The 21,138-nt window shown below is 38.7% G+C and overlaps 1 long non-coding RNA gene across 1 annotated transcript; it reads right to left on the bottom strand.

Annotated features, from left to right (window-relative positions):
- Nucleotides 1-883: 883 nt before the first annotated feature.
- Nucleotides 884-16,208, bottom strand: LOC138105237 (uncharacterized). Its single transcript, XR_011148426.1, has 3 exons — nt 16,074-16,208; nt 4,402-4,508; nt 884-1,027 (listed from the first exon to the last, which is right to left on the bottom strand). It is a non-coding gene; the product is annotated as an uncharacterized lncRNA (long non-coding RNA).
- Between the last annotated feature and the right edge of the window lie 4,930 nt (nt 16,209-21,138).

Raw genomic sequence — 21,138 nt, 5'->3', positions numbered from 1 at the left:
GCTTCCCCCACCCTGGTGAGGAGCCCTCAGCTGGGCTCTGCACAGAGGAGGATGGGCAGTCACTGCGCCTCTGACCAGAGGCTTTTCCAAAATACCCAGAGCCTCTCTTCCCTCCGCCCCTTAGTTCGAGGGTCTGTGTGAGCCTGGCAGCTGATAGCCCTGGGGCTGTTGTCCTCATCTTGGAGGCGTTAAGCCTGTGTTTTGTGAATGTCCCCAGCCCTGAGCTGTTACTTTATCTTATCTTCATCATCGAGCAGTGTGAGGAAGGCCTCAGTCAGGGCCCCATTCAGGGTGCAGTAGTCTTTTTTGCAGCTTTTGTAATACAGTTTTAAAAGTCCTTCAAGAAAATATTTAAGTCTTAAACGACAATATTTCAGTCTCTGACACCATGTGAAATTTCTTTCAGATTAAATCAAACCTGAAGTGGGGTCCCAAAGGATGCTCCTCCAAAGTCTAAAATATTTGGTCCACAGCCTGTAAAGCTGTAAGTAAACTTCCCCTGAAGTCCATATGGTGTCAGTGTCAGACCTTAGCACACATTCATTTGCTCTCCAAGTGCTTCTGTAGTGCTGTACTGATTGTCACTAGGATCGCTGCCTCTATGGCCACATTAGGATACAGTTTGTGCACACAGTCATGAAACCTATTTCTACAAATAAGAAAGAGTTTTGCCTACAACCATTCTGGGAAATCAGGCTCAGTGAGTGTTCTTTCTGTGATACAGCTACTCTCCAAATGCTGCAGGTCAGTATTTCAAAGCATATGACAGAATGACTATAGCTGAAATCAATAAAGGCAGAAACTTGGGGTGTTTAATCCCTTAAGATTTAAAGACCATTTTTATTTGTTAATAAAGATATATCTAACAAAAATTGCTGTTCAGAGATTTTCAAAAGATGTCACAATTTTTATTGTTGTTCTTATATTAGCATACTTACACCTATCTATAGCTTCAAACTGATGAACCATCAATCCATTTGATTAAAAAGACCATTTGCAGACCCATGTTCACAGTGCTTCTATATGTCTATAGGGACAAGATCACAGCAAATTACTACAAAACCTGATGGAAGTCTCCAGAAGCAGAAAAATTTTAGTTTATTGCCAACACGTGTGACCCCAGATATGATGAACCCCACTAAAAGCATTTCGGGCAAGTATATATGGATGAACACGTGAGAATGATCAGAGAAAGCTGGATAAATTACTCTATGAAAGCATCAGTGTCTCATTACACAAAGAAAGTGTAGTTTGGCAGAAGCAAGTATTTCTGCCTTCAGAAGAAAATGGAATATGTACATGTGAGTTGCTTAAAAAGTTGAGGTCATAATATTTGTGTCATATTACAGACTTTTTTTGAGTATGAAAGCACAGTTGTGCTGTGTTTCTTAAAAAAATATGTATGAAAAGTAGATAAAAATGGAGTCCATGTTTTCACTGTCTTTGGGGACCACGCAGGTAACAGCTGAAAATAGTTACTAATGGGAAAAGTTTTGTACAAAAGCTCTGGCTCCTTGCAAAGAACAGAAACAGAAGACAGTGCAATAGAACAGCATATCAACGTGCACAGCTGGTTAGGAAGAATTTTTGACTCAGGCAAATGTGGGAGGAAAAAGTGTTGCTCTGCTGCAGTTTTCTGAGATGTAAAGCCCTAGATTTTTAAGCAACAATTTATGGAGTAAGCAGATAGTGTACTGTAGAAATGAACTTGCATTTATAGGACGTAGAACAGGGAAGAAGGTAATAGGTCTTTTTCAATTCAATTACACTGTTCCTTTCCTTGCTGAAATTAATTCTGGAAAATGGGTCCATAGATGATGATCACTGCTTCAGAGCCAAAGTTGCAAAATCCAACAGAGTATAGTGTCAACTACAGCCAGGGGGTAGTTTCAAGAGACAAAATACAGTTTAATGTGACTGGTTTCTCAGCTCTTTTTCAGAAGGGCATGATGATTTTTTTTCAGAAAAGCTCTAAAATATGAAGGAAGTTCAGAACACTGAAGTACACTTTTAACGATTCTTTATTTATCTTGTTTCAGACATTTCAAACTCCTGACCAGGGCTACTCTCTGAACAATAAAGTCCCATATTAATATATTTTTCTGAAAAGTATTGTAGGCTGAAGCCAGAGATTAAGTTAAACTAACCTATGTTAGTGTCTTTGGAATATTGTTGCCTTTTCTCTCAGTGATGCCATAGTAAAGATGCTGGTCAATGTAAAGAACAAAACAGGGTGATTACTCAGACTTTTGTGGTTTCAGCATTAGGTTGGAACAGAGTTTCAGTGGCAGACACAGCTGGATACAACAGTGATTTTGTCAAGATGGAGAAGAGAACTCCAAAGACTGCAAGAGTCCCCAAAGGTCTTCAAAGAAGAAAATATCTTAATATTTTCAGACATATCATATTTGTCTTTTTGATTGCATTTTAAGGTTCATTAAGTGTAGGCAGACCCTACATTTAGCTCAGGAATACACAAAATCAGTTATTCAAGAGTGCAGTCAGGCCCTTAGGCACCAGAAAGCAGATCAACTCTGCATCCTGAACCTTGCCAGCTGCTTTTGTTCTCCCCCTCTCACTTTGTTAGGGCTTTGTTTACATGGAAGTATGCTATAGGGAGTGTATCACTTTTTTAAAACTATATTTAATAGAGTAAAATGATGAAATGGCCTTTTGGTGAAGATGGCTTGGACTGAAATTCATATATAGTGACGATCAGGATTAGGGGTTCCAAATAGAATGGGTGAAACACCATAAAATACTGTAAGATGACTTGAAGTATTGATTAAGAGTTCACAGCTTTCCCTGACAATGAATGGCATTAGTCTATGGAGATTTTTTTGTTGTTGTTTGGTGGGCTTTTAGCCCTTTTGTTGCAAAACTTTGTTGTTTTTAGGTTAAATGCTTGTACTACAATATCTTAACTTTATAATGGCGTTTTAGAAGGAGAGCTGTCAGAAAAGCTAGGGCCCCTTGCTTGTTCAATGGCAATATGTTTTGCTGAAAAGTTTTTTAGGAGTATGTGGAAAACATAAGTGGTATCTGTTCTGGTAATACCATAATTGTGTGTCCCACAAATGATACTTGGTCTTTCAAGGCTCCAGCATGGTAAATCCTGGTGATGCATTTCCTCATAAAACATATCAATACTCCAAAGCAGAGAAAAATACCCCACCACTTTATCAAAAATATAATTAGAAATAAATATGAGATTTCAGAGACTACCAGAATATTGACGTGTAAAAATCAATTTAATTGTAATCATAGAAACCCATATTCTTTACAATACACATCAATGATTAGTAGAGTTAACAGTCTGTGAGGTAATTTTTCAGGTGATATTTCAATTGGCCATGCAATGATATTATTACCCCTGGAGATATTTAAAAGACATGTAGATGTGGCACTTAGGGACATGGTTTAGTGCTGGACTTGGCAGTGCTGGGTTAATGGTTAGACTCCATGATCTTGAGGGTCTTTTTCAACCTAATGATTCTATGATTCCACTGCCATAATGGCCTTGTAAAGGCAACCACTCCAAATGCTCCTTTCTGGAATTTCACTCTGACCGGAGTCCACAGCTGGGACTATTTGGCTTGGGTAAAAGACCCAAATCAGCATAAAAACTCAAACATTTTTCTCTTAGGATTTGTTCCTTGTGAAACAATTTTTGCAAGGGCAATTGTGAGTCACCAGAAGGACACTATGACACAGCAGCCCTGCTGATGGGGTGCAGGGGCACATTGGATAAAACGGTGCACAGCTGAAGAAGCAGCATCAGAGGCTTTGCAGATGGAATATTAGGGATCATGACACTGGCCACAGGAGTACTGCCAGGCTGATTGCAATGCAGTTCCTCTACAGTGACCTCCACAAGGCTTTCTTACCCTCCTAAAGAAAAAAACTTACTCTTCATCCATATTAAGGATGAGTAAGATGGATCCTTTTCATTTCCAATTCTACTCATTTTCTATGTTCGTTGTTTAAAACTGGTCACCCGGCACCAGCATATTTATAAAAACTGATTAGTTATATCAATCTAGCTGCTGGCTTGTTTATGAGGTTTGTTATTTACAAGATAGGAAATTAAACTTTGCATAGTGAATAAAATCAGATTGTTACTATTCCAGTCATTAATTGTACTTCACTTGTAATTTTCATACTGTCAAACATATATTCCCGTTTGCAATTAGTTTAACAGCTTTTGTTTATTCCATCATATCAACTTTCCTCTTAATTTTAAAAAACTTTTAGGTTTCCTAATCTGAATCCTGTAATTTCATGATAGAATTATGATTCCAATGCTGATAATACTTTCCAAGGCAGTGTTTAATTATTTTGGGATGGATTGAACCAAATGTTCAGGAAGAAAAAGAGAACAGAGAATACAATATCACTTACTTGATAGTTTGGTGTCATTATGGATTTCACTCACTTATTCTGACCTGGATTCTCAAAGAGCCTTCTGCAGATGCAAAACATGCCTGCTCACTTACAGCCTGGATATTCTATAGGCAGAAAGAGAAATTTAACTGGATAACCGGTCCCACATACAAAGTCCACTCCTACATACATCTGCAGTTACTTACACCTAATCACATCAGTCTAAGTCTATTTAGAAAATTGCTTACCTTCTCACGTTGCCTATGCAAGCATAGGAAAAAGAAGCTATAAATGTCCCTTACCCCAGTAGTCTGGCCACATAACAGATATGCACTTCCCATTTAACTTCCCACACTGTTTTCCACTTGAATATGAGCTACAACTCTGTTACTTTAAGAGACAAACTATTTTTTGCAGAAATATCATACAAAAGCAAAATATTAAGGATATTTAATGAAGCCCTATCTTCAAAACATAATGGAAATTGGACAGATTACAAACAACTAAGTGAAAATTTGACAAATATTTTAGGCTTTACAATATTAAAATTAATCCAGATGAGCAGAATAAATTAGGTTAGCAGCTTGATTATTATTGTTTAAGGCAAGAATAGCAGATCCTGATGGACACTCCTATTTTTATAAACTACATTTATATTTCATTCTGTCACTTTTGCCTGCTTTACAAATAATTTTTAAAATCTAATGTTAGACACACTACTAAAAATTGAATAGTTCAGACGTATAATTTGGAAAACTGAGCCATAAGACTTCTGGATGGAGAGCTTGTCACTTAAGAATGTGTTTGTTTGTCATTTGGTTAAATCAGATCCAGACAATGTAAGTACCACCAGCTGGGAAGTATTAATTACAATAATAGCAATAATAATAATTACAATAATAATAATTACAATAATAATAATAATAATAATTTAAAAACCTTCAGAGAAGTACATTTGAATATGCACTGCTTTGTACTGGTACATAAATACACAAATGAAATCTGTGGAAGTAAAGATACATATGGGGTCATCCTGAAACTTGCAAAAGCGTGGAGAAGCCTCCACGGAAGGAGTTCGACTTCTTCTGAAAGACAGTGGAAAACTCCAGCCAAGTTTTATAATGGCTGAGTGAAACAGTCACAGTAATTGAATCCTTCTCCAGCATAAAAAACTAGATGGCTTGTAACCCAGTATTACTGCATCAGGCCATATGTGCTGGATCATTAAAGGCAGTTAAATAAACAGATAAGCAGGAAATACAGTCTGGCTTTACAAATCTAGAGTGCAATCAGCCACTTCCACAAACTTAGTGAAGTGACCCAGAGCTCAGCAATGAACAATGAAAAATGTTTATGCATTTTACTCATGAATTGTCCTTCACTGAATGCTTGGGGCATGCAAATAAAATGCTTTGTTTGTGGGTTTGTGACATTGAGAGAACAGGTACTCTTAATCCATAATAAATATATATTTTAAAATCTGTTCTTTAAAACACTTAATACATTAACAAGGAAATGAAAATCAAGAAATATCCGTAGTCTGTTTTTCAGTGATTTTTCCAAACAGATATTAATATAATAATATATTAATTAATGGAAGAAGCACAATTTTTAGTTAGTTTAGGGTACAGCCAGCCAACATATCTAGGTGATTGATATCCAGTATGCATAGTCTTGTTCAAATGGTCTGCTGAAACCAGAACAAAACGTCTAAATCTGAGCCAAAATTAAACACTCAAGAAAGAAACAGGAACAAAGCTAATTATTTGTAAGGCAGATATTATATATTGGTATTTTGAACTGATTGTTTGTTTTGCCTGGAAGCAAGCCTGTCATTTTTATACCACTTTTTGGGGATTTTTTACCAGTTTTATGCCACTGGGTAGTATCTACTGATGAAATGCAGTCAGAAGAGCTTTCTGCATAATTGCACTTGCAGTGAAGCAGTCAGATCCTCTTCTTCAGCACTTGCTTGCTCTCACACCCACATATTCTTATTCGTATGCAGTGTCTTATCTCTTGCTGTCTGGCCTGTGAATTATGTGTCTGCTTTTATGTTTTCTGCCTGTGTTTGCTCATCACTGGTTGGTCATTTTTCACCTCCTGAGCTACACAGTCATCACTGTTACCACTCATACTTCCATGATAGAAAATGAAAACTATGCCCCTTCACTTCAATATTTAACCCTGTTTCTGCTGAAAGAGGCTGAGGACTATTCTAATGACAACATATGGGAGTTTTTTTCCTAATCAAGATGGATCTAAAGCTGAAAAATAAGGTAATGTTTCCATGGTATATTGTTACTAAAATTATCAGAGTCAGCAACAGTCTTGGCCTCTGTCTATGAAATACTGGGCCATAACAGATGACTGTGAGGTTAAGTCTGCTCTTCCATATTATGGTGCACAGCAGGCTGAGTGGGGGAGAGACAAATTAAATGGAGATGCACACAAGTGTGTGCGAATCAGAGAACACTGCAGGGCAGCAAATGGCTTCCGGAAAGCAGCAAGAAGCACTTAATCAGAGGGACCATGTGAGTGGCAGGAATTACTTGCTCCCTTAGCTGGGAGGTGTGAGAGCATCTGCTCCCATGCTGCCATTAAGTCATCATAAACACCCACCATTCTCTGCCTTGCAGCACTAAGAATCAGATATTGGTGGAATGACTGTCTTTCTGGTATTGCTGCCAAAAATACTTCAAGGGCATGTGGGAACGGAGGAAAAAACCCAACAGTTTGCTTTTCAGACTGAGTTATCAGCACAAAAATACATGCATTTCAATGAAAATTCTGTTTACATAGCAAAGTGTTCAAGAAATTGAAATACCTATGGGATTTCCAGTAGTATATCCTGAGAGGATTCCTCTATTTACTGTGACTTTTTAAAATAAATTAATTGCTGGCAAATTTGTTACACATTGTGTGCACAGATCTTCAATAGTCTTTGGCTGTGCATTTCTTTAAAAGCACTTTGTTCTTGACAATACCAGGAAAGTCTCTAGACTGAAATGAGTCTGGAAATGCCAGAAATAGTAATATTTATGCAAATTCCTTGGTCCCAACTGAAAGTCAAGAGAAAAAAATACAGTTAACCATTTGCTAGAAAAACACCAGTATTGCGTACAAAGGAAAAAAAAAATACTTAAATGACTATTTATTTCTGAAATGCTGAATCATGGAACCAGATATGCCAGAAACCTTGCCAGGATGTTTCCCATCCTGTCTGGGTTTTTTTTTACTGAAAATGGATTGAGAGAAATGAGTGCATTCTCCAGATCACAGACTCTTTTGCAGCAGTTACCAGAAAAAGATTGATCATGAGAACAAACCCATCTCCATCTGGGGAATGGGTTCCATGGGTTCTGTGCCCATGGCAGAAGGGCTGGAAACAGATGAACTTTAAGGTCCCTTCCAGCCTGAACCATTGTATGACTGTATGAAATTACAGTCTGACAGCCCACTTTGCACAGCAAAGCCCTGTGGCCAGACACAGGTGGGACTCCAGCTTCAGAAGCACGAGGCTGTCTGCCCTGACCCCAGGGTCCAGCCACACCCCTCCAGGGGTAGCTCAGGGGGAAAAAAAATCCCCCCTCGCCCAGCCAGGACACTAGCAGCCTGCCAACATGGGTGAAGCTGAGCTGATCAGAGGCACAATCAAGTGCCTCTTACATGGTCAAGTACCATGACAAAGCTGGCCAGTCCTCAGAGAGCTACAGGCATGTGTTGGAAGTCATAGCTCCTTATTTCCAACAGACACTCAAGGAAAATCAGCACCCGAGGCAAGGTCAGAGGAACGCCATATAGGACAACTTCTGAAACACCTCCAGTTAAAGTTTTAAAAAGCACAAAAGCCTAAAGAAAAGCAGTTAAAAGTTGCCTTTCTGGAGATTGGAGCTAAATCACGAGTGACTCGGCAACTTGTTTCTCAGGAGGTCTCTGAGAACGATCAGCGAATTTGCTGCTGGGAAGTATAAAAGGTAACATATTCACAACTATGGTTCCCATTCCTGAAATGGCTGTGCTGCCGGCAGTGGTCTATAACCCCTGTGTATTTTGTGCTGAAACTGCCCATTCTTTCATGAGAGCTAGAATTAGGGTGAGAATGTTCAGGCAAAGACTGTCTGGACTGAACTGAAGACCAACACTGTAGAAATGAACATGCAAAAATTCATTGTCGTTTTCTGCAGTGTGCAGCAGTTAAGTATTCATACCCAACCTTGTGGGCCTGAAAATGTACTGGAAGCCCAACTGAATAAAACAACTGCTGTAGGGCATGGAACAGTATCTTGTGCTGCTTTAGAATGTAGCTGTGTAGCTAAACAGTGCTGCTGGTGGGAGCCTCTTTTATACAACCAAAACAAAGGACTGTGAGCAGCCTGTGGACAAGTTGAGTTTTGTGCAAGTGACCTGTGCTGCTAACACTCTTCTGACCAGGGACTCATTTTTAAATGTATGGAGAAAAGAGTGCCCTAAATGAGGCTTGCTCCTTGCAAGCAGACCAACCTGAAAATGTGTGAATCTTGGGGTTTACAGAGCAAAAGTCGAGACAAATCTAGGAAATTTAATACATTTTGAAAGGCTCAGAGGGGACACATACTTGCTTTCTCTCCCATTCAGGACCTAGAAGCATCTTCCATAGTCACAGTAAAAGGCCTTAATTTTTCACCTTCCAGCTCACTGGAGGGCAGACAGGCCACTATTCACAATTCATGTTCACATTTTGTTATAAAAAAACATGTGCCATTCTGGTCATCTATGTCAAATACTTGCCAATAAAAACCTAAAATTTGAAAAATTCTCCTCACATGACACATGAATTTTCCTGAGGGCTGAAAGATTTTTAGGACATGTCTTTTACATGAGTTCTCCATTGCAAAATATCACCTTCTGTTACCTGCAGTTTTGGAGGATCTGATTGAGTTCCACTGCGCTTGAAGAGAAGAAAAACAAGCTGTTTTCTCTGGCTCTGGAGACTGAAACCACTGAAACAACATGGTTCTCTAACGCAAGAGCCAATTTCTGTAACGAACATCTTGAAAACAAATCCCAAACCTTTCATTACCTTGAATATTCTAGAACAGACAAACCTATTTTATCTCACACTTGTTATTTTGATTTCAGAAACATCATGGGTTCAAAAAGTGGAACAGCTGGACAAAAAAAAAAAAAAAAAGAGATAAAAAGGAAAAGGAAATCACAGCAAACAAAGCTGATGGGATGTTCAGTTGTGGAGAGATCTGGAGAAATAGGAAAACAAGCCCTTCCCTACTCCAGTGGGCCAATTCCTGGTGCCTGGGTTTATGTACCAGTCATGACTTTTCCTGCTTTGCAAAGGATGCTAACACCGTAAGCCCTTGCCCTTCCCTCCACTCTCTGGCAAGGAGAACAGTCATGGCAGGGAGAGGGTAGCACAGTTTGGGAGGCAGCGAGGCCTGGGAAACCCTCATCTCCCCAGGGATGCCTCTCCCAGCTGGCTTCCCTCTCAAGGCTCCCACTGTGCTTCCCCATCATCTCCCACTGCTATGTAAGACTCCCAAATGCTTTGCTGTGGGCATCTAGCAGAGTATCACCTTCAGGAGGTGAGCAAGGGGGAAAAGTTATTCCACGTGCATAAGGCGAAATTCCAGGTAAAGCTCTCTGTGCTGCTGAGTAAACAGCCTGGCTTATCCTGCGCAATTGCCTCCTATCTCCCCGTGAGATAAGGACTGGGGTAGTCCGTTGGGACAGTGACCCAAAGTCTTTTCCAAAGCACAAGAGATAAGACAAAATTGAAACTGAAAGAGATTACATTTAATTTCCTAGCTGCTGCCAGAAGTCGTGATCCGGTGGGAAAGACTGTGTGTGTGCATACACATTCACATCCTCTGTGCTAAAGGGAGTGGTCAATGTCTGGTGTTGCCAGCAATTGTTGTTTTGCCTTTCAGGACAAAAGTTCCAGAAAGGAGTAGGAACTGAAGCATCATTTTAGTCTGGGGATGCAATTACATACTTCCACTTACACTTTTTTTTTTTGCTTTTTTTTAAAATCAGTAGCGTTCTAGCAAGTTTTAGATGTGCTAAAGCTTATGCCAAATCAACAGCACGCAGTTGTGGACATGCACTTCTGAAAAGTGAAAGAAGCCCTTGTTCCTGAGCCACTTGTTGTAAGCAAAATGCACAATGTAATTGTGAAAAAGGAACATGAAAATTCTGCTAAACCAGACCTTTACATGGTCTACTCCCTTTCATTACGCAAAAGTTTTCAGGTTAAAATAACAGATTCAGTAGGTTATTTTTCAGTAGATAGACAAATCCTTTCTCAGGCAAGCACAACACATTCTGAACAAATTATTACCACAAATGCTGTTTGTAGACTATTCTCCTTTCCTCTTTCAATGTTTTTCATTCAAATTAACTTTTATAATTTCTTTTTTTTTTAGAAGTACATTAGTAGTAATAAATACTCTAAAATAACATGAAATTATCTTTCATGTTTCAACTTTCACCTTTCAACTACTCTCAAAAAGAGTAAAAAAAATCTTGCACAAAATTTAATTAAAATATGATATTAATATTCAAGAATACAAACAGGAAAATGAAAATCCCTTGAGCTATTATAACTTTCTCTGATTCAGCAGACATAAAATACTGTAGCATAAAACCAGTTTAATGCTGCCAGATAAATCAGTGTGTCATGCTCACATTACTATGTGTTCTTGTTAAGTAAATGTTCACTTGAGACAAAGGATATGCTACATTATTTTTTAAAAGCATGTAGAAATGCATGTATATATATATGTTATGTGGCACTTAGTGTAATTACAACTGAGCTGAATTTTGCAGGAAAATTGGGATTCACCTGACTTTCAAACCTCTGCAACAATAATTTCAGCCTGCAAACAACAGCCCCACAGTCAAGAATTCAAAGGAGAGCTTTATATCAGGGATTCAGTTGACCCATCATTTATTTTCACTTCATGAGAAATATTTTTCTTCATTTGCAGTAATCATCTAAAACAGAGAAACATATTTCCAAACAAAGAGATGAGGTAATGTTATACATCTTTACCAGCTATCTCCTTTTGTTATGTGCATTGATAAAGATGACTTTTTAGCTTAAGATTGTTTTCACTAATCATTAACAAATGTCATCTTATCAAAGATGTTATTCAATACATGTGTACTTTAGAGTTTTCTAGGGAATATTTATTGGGAAATGTATTTAAACCCATGCTTTTTTTATAAAACTTATTATATGTACATCAATGAATTCAAGACAGCTTCAGTTTTAATTATGTTTTTTATATTTTTTGCCTATTAGTCCTCTTTTATTCCTGAATAGATTAAAGCAATCTCTTGAGGCATTGTTTATAAATTCCAGAATAGCTTGGATTTTCTTATATCCTTTTAGTTAAAAGCTTGTTTTCCTTACTCTTTTCATATTCCATGGAGATATTTTAAAATTTCATGTTTATCTAATTGTTCATTTCAAATTTTCAGTTGACTTGTGTTCAGGATTACTGCCTGTATTCAGTTTTCATATACTTTCACGCCATGCAGATAAACCCCAATAATTCTGGAAAGCTTCCAGTTGTATCAGCACCATTGGCACATACTGAAGTCCCATTTGTTATAACAATGATCATAATAAGTTTGTCCTGTTCCAGTGAAAATTCCCAGAGGGAGCCCAAAGTGCATGGCAAAGGCCACAAAGCTCTTATTTTAGAACTTGTTTTGAGGTTGCCATCGCCTGGGGATAGTATCCAGCCATCAGAACACCAACACTTCACAGCACTCTGCAATATTCAGCTGTCATGTTCTCAGCCTCTGGCTCCTCTTTGATACCTGATTAATTTGTTTTCTCTGTCTGTGGGGCTGACTGATGGTGCCAAGGCTCCCACAGTAGCAGCTCCCCAGTTGCTGGTGACCAGGAGCAGCATGGGGTTGGCCAGGAGATCCACATGCTGTGGAGCCTCACTTCAGGAGAAGGCTGACAGCATGGAGAAGTCACAACACGAGCTCCCAGTTCCTGGATGTGTGGCACATGTGATGCTATACAGACATCAGAACAATCTGTACCAAAATGCTTTAACTTAAATTGCTTAGCTGGACTTTAACTCACACTTCAGTTTCACAGCAGAATGCACTGTTAAGCTAGGTTACAGGGTCAGCGTGGGAGAGCCAGGCTACGTTCCTTCCATTGTATTCTGCTCATTATCCACTGTGCTGGATATTGAGGCATTGCAGTTTCATTTTTGTAATGATTCAGCTCTCATACTGGGAGTTAGCATCTTCTTATATACTTCTTCGTCCCCCTGCAGTTTTTCATGAGCTTCATTCAAATTCCACTGAATGAGAGCACTGCCCAAATGAAGCCATGATACTTTTTTAATAATAACATTTTTCATCCATGGTTTTGGCTGCCTTTATAAGAGAAGTTTTAACAAATAAAAGAGAAAATGTGTAGCCATTCAATCTATTTTAAGGAAAACCAACAGAGACAAGCTGCTAACAGGTACCTACTACTCTGGATGTCTTCTCTGATCACTGAAGTCAGGATGTCTTTTTTACATGATATGTATTTTCTTTTTCTCTAAATAAATATGTACCATGCTGAGTCTAAGGTTCCTTAATTTCACAGGTTAACCATCATTTGTGTTTACATAATGAGCTTTAGTCCTATTGTCTGTACTGTGATTACATCTATACCTAGCAGAGACTTCTAATTTTCACTCTTTGCTTTAGTAAATATTGATTATCTGTAACTATTTTTGATATCCAGATATGCATTGGGAACTTATGAATTTTGCATAAGCAAATGATTAACAGAGAGCCTTGTAATATAGAGAAGACATGGAGAATTATGTAGTGTAATAATCAGAATGTGAAATTTGGGATTATGTGCACAGTGAGAAAAATAAATACAGAAAGCAAAACAATAAATATTTTAAACTAAAAGATTACCTTGAAACACTAACAGAGAGGTAGCTTATTTGATTAAACTGAGTTTATTAGAGTATTTTATAGTTTTTGTAAACAAGATGATCTGTGTAAGCACACTTTTAGCCTTAGAGAAACAACAGCCTGAGGTTGCATTTGACTCACTGGGATAACAGATGACTTAAACATCTTCCTTCACTACCTTTAATGGTTGAACTGGATAGCTTCCTGTCTGTCAGAAAGAAACCTTCTTTCCCCATGGACCTGTTCTTTCATAAAGGTCAGCACAGCCTCTGCTTTGCCTTTGTCACTTTAAAAAAAAAAAACAAGTCTGTAAGTGTACCAGTATATTTGCTAACCTTTGACTTCCTAAGGGGTTTTTTACCCTTTTTTTAATCAACTAAAAAAAAAAGAAAGGAGAAAAAATGAAAGATACTTTTCATTGAAAATGTTTGCTTTATGATTTTGTAATATTTATATGACAGCAATCTTAAAAAAAACCCCATATTGGCGTTCTGCAAGTATTTCTTCCCTTGTCAGAAAAAAAGTTATTTTTACTTAACAATTAAGGCACTTGCTAAGATGCTTCTCAAAGATATTTCTTCCCATGCAACTGTTTTGTCATATAAAGAGGATAAATGACTCTTAAGAGATGTTTTCAACGAAACAAGCTGGCTGAAGAAAAATATGAGTGCACTTCCAATTGCTGGGCACATGGTATTTTAAATACATTTTGGTTCTATGCAGTCTTCCAGTTGTTTGCATTAGCTGTCAACCATAAGTTGACTATAAATTTTAGCCACACTTTACTTGGTGTCTGAGCTTACTAGTGATGCATTTTGTATTTTTAAGAATCAGTCATAATTCATAGAGCATGCAAGTCTAACAAAGAAGCCTGAATATAATCTTGCTCAGTGTAATTTGAGGGGGCACTGCTAGGCACATGCAAGTGTCAATATTATTCTCTATATGTAAATATTCCTTTTGTTTGCATAATCCTCATGGGTATCATGTTTCAGTATTTGGCTGCTTCTAGCAAACCAAAGGGTAAAGTGATGGACAGATCAGCAGTAATGTATATTATAAGAAGCCTTCAAACAAGAAAAGCCTTGGCAAAACCGAAGTCACCAAAGTCAGTTTCTGGTTATGATTAGGTCAGTTTTACATATGACAAGTGATGTTTTCAGGAGTCAGACCAACTAGGGCTTCACCCTTCTCCCACAACCCCCACTGCAGCACAAGTATGAGGAGAATATGCTAACAATTCCACCCTGGGGTGTGATGCAGCAAGTGCTTGTACATCCACACACGTTCACACTCCTCCACAAATAAATGAAAACCATATTTTACAATCCAGAACATATCCCCTGCCTTAAGAAAAAAATTTTCATTCACTCTTTTTAACCAGCTATTAATGCCCCTCAGCTCTGGCAATCAGGTCCATCAGACCAGGCTCAGGCCAACAAGACTAACTGGACACACGCAGTAGATCCCAGAGGTGAGGCAGCTGTGTCAGGGGACCTCATCAATGTCTGTCAGTATCTGAAGGGAGGGTGCTAAGAGGATGGAGCCAGGCTCTTCTCAGTGGTGCTGAGCAATAGGACAAGAGGCAATGGGCAGAAGCTGATGCACAGGAAGTTCCACCTGAATGTGAGGAAGAACTTCTTTACTGTGCCATGACTGAGCACTGGAACGCCTTACCCAGAGAGGCTGTGGACTCTCCCTCACTGGAGATACTCAAAAACCATCTTGTAATAAATGAGGGTATTTTGTTCATTGAAAAGAGCTGACACAGGCCACAACGTACATAACAGGAAATGTCTTAACAAATCTATATGTAAAGGTTGTAAGTGCTGTAAGTGTACTATTGTTTAAGCTCCAGGAAGAAAAGCAGGGGATACTAACTGACCAAATATGGAAAAGGTCACCCAGAAGGCACTTGAAGAAGACTACTAGCCTTCAGCCATCGACCACCAGAAGGCAGAAAACGACCCCCTAGCAACAAGTTCACACATGCGCAGAGTACTCCCTTAAAGAAGAGTTAACAGGAAACGATCCTGCATAAAAAAAGGACTGAAATTTGCAAACCCCTGCGGCAATTCGGTGAAGCGGGGACTCCCCTGTCGCCCAGCGCTGATTTTGCTTATGCCTTGCTTGCTGTAATTAATAAATTCTCTAATTTGATTAAACCTCTTTGTCTGCCTCCATCAATCACAATCTGGACACAATCCTGTGCCATGGGCTCTGGGATGACCCTGCTTGACCAGGGAGGTTGAGCCAGATGACCTGCTGTGGTCTCTTCCAACCTGACCCATTCTGTGATTCTGTAATTGAGGGGGTTTGCCTCTCTTTCACACAAACTACTTGTCAAATCCTGAAATTCTTCTACCTTATGCCTGAAGAACAGTGTTTGTTGCATTGTAAAATCCAGTGATGCAATAAACAATAGTTTTCCCTGTAAAAATGACACTATTCTTGCTTGATATTGTTGACTTTAAAACAATGGCATTTTTATATTTTGTTCACTTAAAAGTTTTCTAAAATGTTTCATTCTCTTTTATGTACCTACAGGCTTTCCTGCTTGCAGACCTCTGCCTCAGATTTTGGACACTTGTTGACCCAGAAACCTCCCTGAAAAGGCATCTTCACAGGACGCCCCTCAGTGCACAGCCTTGCTCAGTTAGCTCCACATTTCCAGCATGGGATTCAGTTTAAGCTTCATGTGTTCAACCAGCAGCTCCAGCTGACCTCCTTAAGGGACACGTACTTACCAAAGGAGTTTTTTGTAGCAGTAGCATTTTTTAGTATCACTGACTCTTACTTCAGATCAGTTTACTTTTATTGCAGCCAATTTCAAAACTCCGAGTTGTTCCAAAGTCCACTATCACCCACTATCTGGCTTTGTAAATCTGGGTTTTTTTCCATGTAGCACATGTATTCCTAGAAGAAGGACTCCAATTAGAGACTTTGTTGTTTTTTGAGTCTTTAAGTCAGTAGGAAGCACATCTTTGCATATGCAACTCAGTGATCCAAAAAGTATTCTTACCTTCTATTGCACTGTCAGGTGCTAAATATTTTAATTCCAGTTTCATCCCCTCAGTTTGCCCCCCGTATTTACTGCCTCAGCTAAACAGAATAATAAACTCCAAAAGCATATAAGGGATTGTATTCTTTGCTGATTATCCCAACAAGGCTAACAGCAATGAGACACATTCGTGTCTTTGCACAGCCACGGCAGAATTTCTTTGCATTGCTGGTAATTCCTCAGCACGGTACACACCGAGCGCGAAGGAGAAGAGGAGGAGGAGTTGAGAATCCAGCCGGGGTGGATCAGAGCATGTCCCTCACTGCCGTGCAAGCCTGGGCTGCCCTGATGCGAGCGGGGCACAGCCTGTGCAGCAGCAGCTCGATGGGTACCAGCCTTGGCCAAAACACTGCCTTGGCCAAAACACTGCCTTGGCCAAAACACTGCCTTGGCCAGAAGGCGATGGCAGCGCCTCGGGTCGAGCTTATAAACTGCATTCTTATTTCACAGGGTTTACTGCTGACATTTTAAGACAGTTCTGGCTCCCTCTGGTGGAGCATGAGTCACAGGCAAGGTTTTCCCATGCACTGGTTACACGTTTACATATTCCTGGCCCTAAAGTTCATAGAATAATAAGATAAGCCTTTTCATTAAACAGATGAAGAGGACCTCGCACTCTGATTTCTAAAAAAAAAAATATAGTTCCTTTGTCTGCACTGTCTTCCTACACTAAACTACCACACTCACCAGCATAATGCCCCAATTCTTCACCAGACTTCTGCTCCAGAAGGCTCCTTTCCTTCCTCAGCACTTCCCTGGCTGCCTACCTGATATTCACCTTCCACCTCTAGCTCCTGCATGCACCAGACCTGAAGACAGAAGATGCTCTTGCCAGTTTTCCCTCAGCACACAGCATCACACAAATTTCTACCTCTAGGATAAACAGGACCAATATTGAAGATAATATTTCTAGTCCATTCTTGTGGTTGTTTTCTGAGATGTTTCAATTTTTTTTACAGCATCTCTTTCATATGAGTGAAATAAAAAGTGACACTGCAATGTGGTAAGAATAGCTAATGTCAGATACATAAGTAATGCATATTTTCCTTTTCTTCCTGTGTGTTTCAATTCAGCTCTCCATGGATCCATAAAATATGAAGATGACATCATCTTACTCAACGCTCATGTTTATTTGATGGTTCTTCATGATCCGAAGTCCTTTGTTTCCTTCATTAAGCAGAAGAAAATGCAAAGTGAAACAAGAACCAGGGGAGAGAAAAAGCATAATTTAGACTTAAATCTAAGAGGATCCCATATTGTGTTTGGCTGGTGAGATAATACCTTGCTGTTTCACTTCTACATGAAGTTTTCTATGCGATTTTTATATGAGGTATTAATTCTTATGGCATATCAAAATAAGCAACACTTTTTAAGATGAGAATTCCACTATGTGCCATGTTCATCATTGCGCTCAAAGTACAGACCACAACAGAAGTCAATTTTTTGTACAAAAACTGTTTTTAAAAAAGCAAGTTGTATAGCCTTATAGATGCAAAAAGGAAAGTGATGGCATTGCAGGCATAACAGGATTGTTCTGCAGCACTTAAAATGCCATCCATTAGTCTTACTGTTCATTAATAAACTAAAGCAAGTAACTTTTATATTACATGTTTTATTTCTGTCTATAAGTGGTAACAGATATTGAACTGATAAGTGAAAAAAAAAAAAATCACAAGACTGTCAATAAGAGAGTGTATGACTTTACAAAGAAGCATGCCCCAGAAGAGGGTTACTTACATTTTTCTCAGCCTCTGCAGGCCTCCACTGAACCAGTGAAATGCTTCCAGCACAGTAAAGTGTTGTGTTTCCCTCCATGACAGCAAAGAGAACAAATGCAACAGCTGCTTCCTAGGAAATTGCAGCCAAAAGGAGTAATATGGGTGCTCCTGGAAAAAGAATGGACACCTCCTACACCCCTCACATGTATTCTAGTCTTGAAAATGTTTATATAATCCCAATCCAATCCACAGAAGGCTACTCAGTTATCCCAGGCTGAACTGTTTGGTTAGCCTAATCCTTCTTACTGTGTAAGCACTCATGCCAGCAATCAAATAAATAATAATAATAATGCTAAGTAGTGCTCCTTGAGAGACTGTAATAATTTTGATTTGAAACTTCTGCACTAGTGAAAACTGTCAGAGACAACAACCATCTTCGGAAAATTCCTGCTCCTCATAAATTAAGGCTGTTATGGTGGTTATACTTTTTCCTCTTACATTTGTTATGTGTTTTATTTTCATTTTTAATTTTCAGAAAAACAAGTGCCCCTTGCAAAGAATCTATTTTGCAATAACACAAATCTGTGAAAGCACAAATGACTCCGCCAATAAGAACTCATTCATTTCAATAAGAACTCATTTCATTATGGTTGTGACTGGTCTTTGCAATATTTTCTTTCAGTATTTTGAGGCAGCTCACAATCAGCAAATTCACATCTACCAGGAACTTACCCTCCTACTCAGATGAACTGGAAGAATTAAGTGGCAAACACTGATTCTGCCAGTATTGCTGGTTCTTAGCCAGTCAAAGCTCTCAGCAAAGATGACTTGCACAGAATTATACTTTTTTTGGCAAAAATATTTTTAAAATATGATATGACAGGATAAAAAAAAAGCCAAAACCAAATGAAAACCCAAGTGTGCTTCCTTATTCCACCCTTGAACATAAACATAAATTACATACTGGAAATTGTTCCACGCATAACAAGAGGCTTACAGGAATGTCAAAAACAATGCATATGTCTTGCTAAAACCTTCAAAACTCTGATAAAATCAAAACTTTAGGCTTCTTACCACCATTACAGGGCAAGAAAATATTTTATTTGTATGTAAGGAATCAAATTATATCATAATTGCTTTTCACAAGGCAACCATTGATTTTAAGATGAGTGATCAGTTCTTGGGGACAAAGTAAAAACATAACCAGGAGTTACCAGTTAATTCTTTAAATAATAATTAAAATCAAAGAAACTCTCTTTTCTTTCCCCAGAAAACTACTCTTTTTAACTCCCACCTTCAAAGAATCAGCAGATACATTAGTGTGGTTGTGCTAAATCTGTTTTTGCTTTTAATTATGTAGGAGATATAAAAGTGTTTATATTAAAAAAAAAAGTGAGTACAAGAGACATGCTTTGAAAATATTTTCTATAGGACTGAAAGGTACTATTGGGTCATTTTATTTTGTCTCCAATAGCCTCCTAGCAACAGTATTTTCGTATTGTTACCACACCTTTTTTTTTTTTTTTTTTTTTAATCTCTATTTATCTCTGCCACAACACAGGTTAAAGGCTAAAACACAAAGATATGGGGTTTTTTCCCTTGGTTAGAAGCCATCTTCCAGGATCTTGCCTGAAGTTATTTGCAAACTAATTACACACATCAATCACCCATTGGTTTATCTAGCATCAATTACCCATTAGTTTATCCAGCTCTTTCCCATAGTGCTCAGTCTCTAGATTTACCCTTGAGTAAACCCTGTTCTCCCTCTTTGGTAGACAATAATCAGCCAGTTAAGTTTGCTTCCTTTTGCACCAAAGGATCTCTGCCCCCTTGATATCAAGTGTCTGCATCAGTTCTTGTCAACTTTTATTTTTCCTGCGTATGCTCCAGTTGTCTTCCTTCAGATCTATATTTCAACAGCACCTTAACACTAATGTTTCCTCTATTCATGGGAAATGCCTTTACTGATGATCTGCCAGTTCTCTCTGCCTAGAAATGAGAGTGATCTGGCATGATTATTCCTTAAAATAAGTCCTTAAAATTCCTTAAAATACAAGCTGGAAAGGGAACGGAAATGAACAGCCCTTCTACAAAACACTTCAGACATCTGTACCAGTGAAAGAAATGTAGGATTCTGAATGGAAGTCCCTAAAAATCTGAAATACTAGGTGTGGTTGCCCAGACCAGTTAGCATAGCTGAGAATGGATTGGGTAATTGATGTAGGCTGAATGTGTGGCTGAGCAAGCCTGGGGGGGGAGGGGGAGGGGGAAGAAACATCCTGTTATCTTGTACCAGGAGAGCATACCACTTGGCAGAGTGGTATATACCTTGGCAGTGGGAAGTGTTACGCTGGAAGTGACCTGGTAAAGGTGATGAGACCCAGAATCCCGTCAGAGGAGCTACCCATGTAGTTGTCCAAAAATCTGTGTCCTAGTGTTGAGAAAGAAAAGCAAATTCTGCTAATGATTTCAGGGAGGAGTGAGTTTGGCCGTGAAGGTGAAGAAAGCAGTGAGAGAAGAAGACTACAATGGTCAGTAGTGCTGCCAGGAGAATCAGCTGTGCATACATAGGTAGGTCAAGTAGCAGAACATTATATGCTAGTTTAGCATTTCTAGGGGAAAAAAAAGAGTAAGAGCAACAAGGGACACCAAGAGAGAAGATACCAGTTTCAAGGAACTGATTATATTTCACTGGCAGAAAGGAAGTACACCTCCAAAAATATTTAAGCAATTGAATCATCTGAAAAAAAAAAAAAAAAAAAGGAAACTTAAAAATTGAGAGCAGTTGTGGGTCCTCAATAATCTGAACTCAAGAAGAAAGTAAACAATAGGAAATGAATGAGGGGCAAAAATCATTTTGAAGCATGAAGGACAGAATGTGGCTGTTCAAAGTACAAAAGCAGATCCAACAGGCAAAGGTCATAAAGAACAGAAGAAAACATGCTGTCCACACGTATTGTAGTGGGAATGTTTATTATTCATATTGTAAGGGCAATGTTTACTCATTGTCTGCTTTAGAGTCACACTCACAAG

This window comes from Aphelocoma coerulescens, chromosome 2 (genome assembly GCF_041296385.1).
Source record: "Aphelocoma coerulescens isolate FSJ_1873_10779 chromosome 2, UR_Acoe_1.0, whole genome shotgun sequence".
Taxonomy (NCBI): domain Eukaryota; kingdom Metazoa; phylum Chordata; class Aves; order Passeriformes; family Corvidae; genus Aphelocoma; species Aphelocoma coerulescens.
Note: the sequence above shows the minus strand (reverse complement) of the source record. Positions and strands in the feature narration are given on the sequence as shown.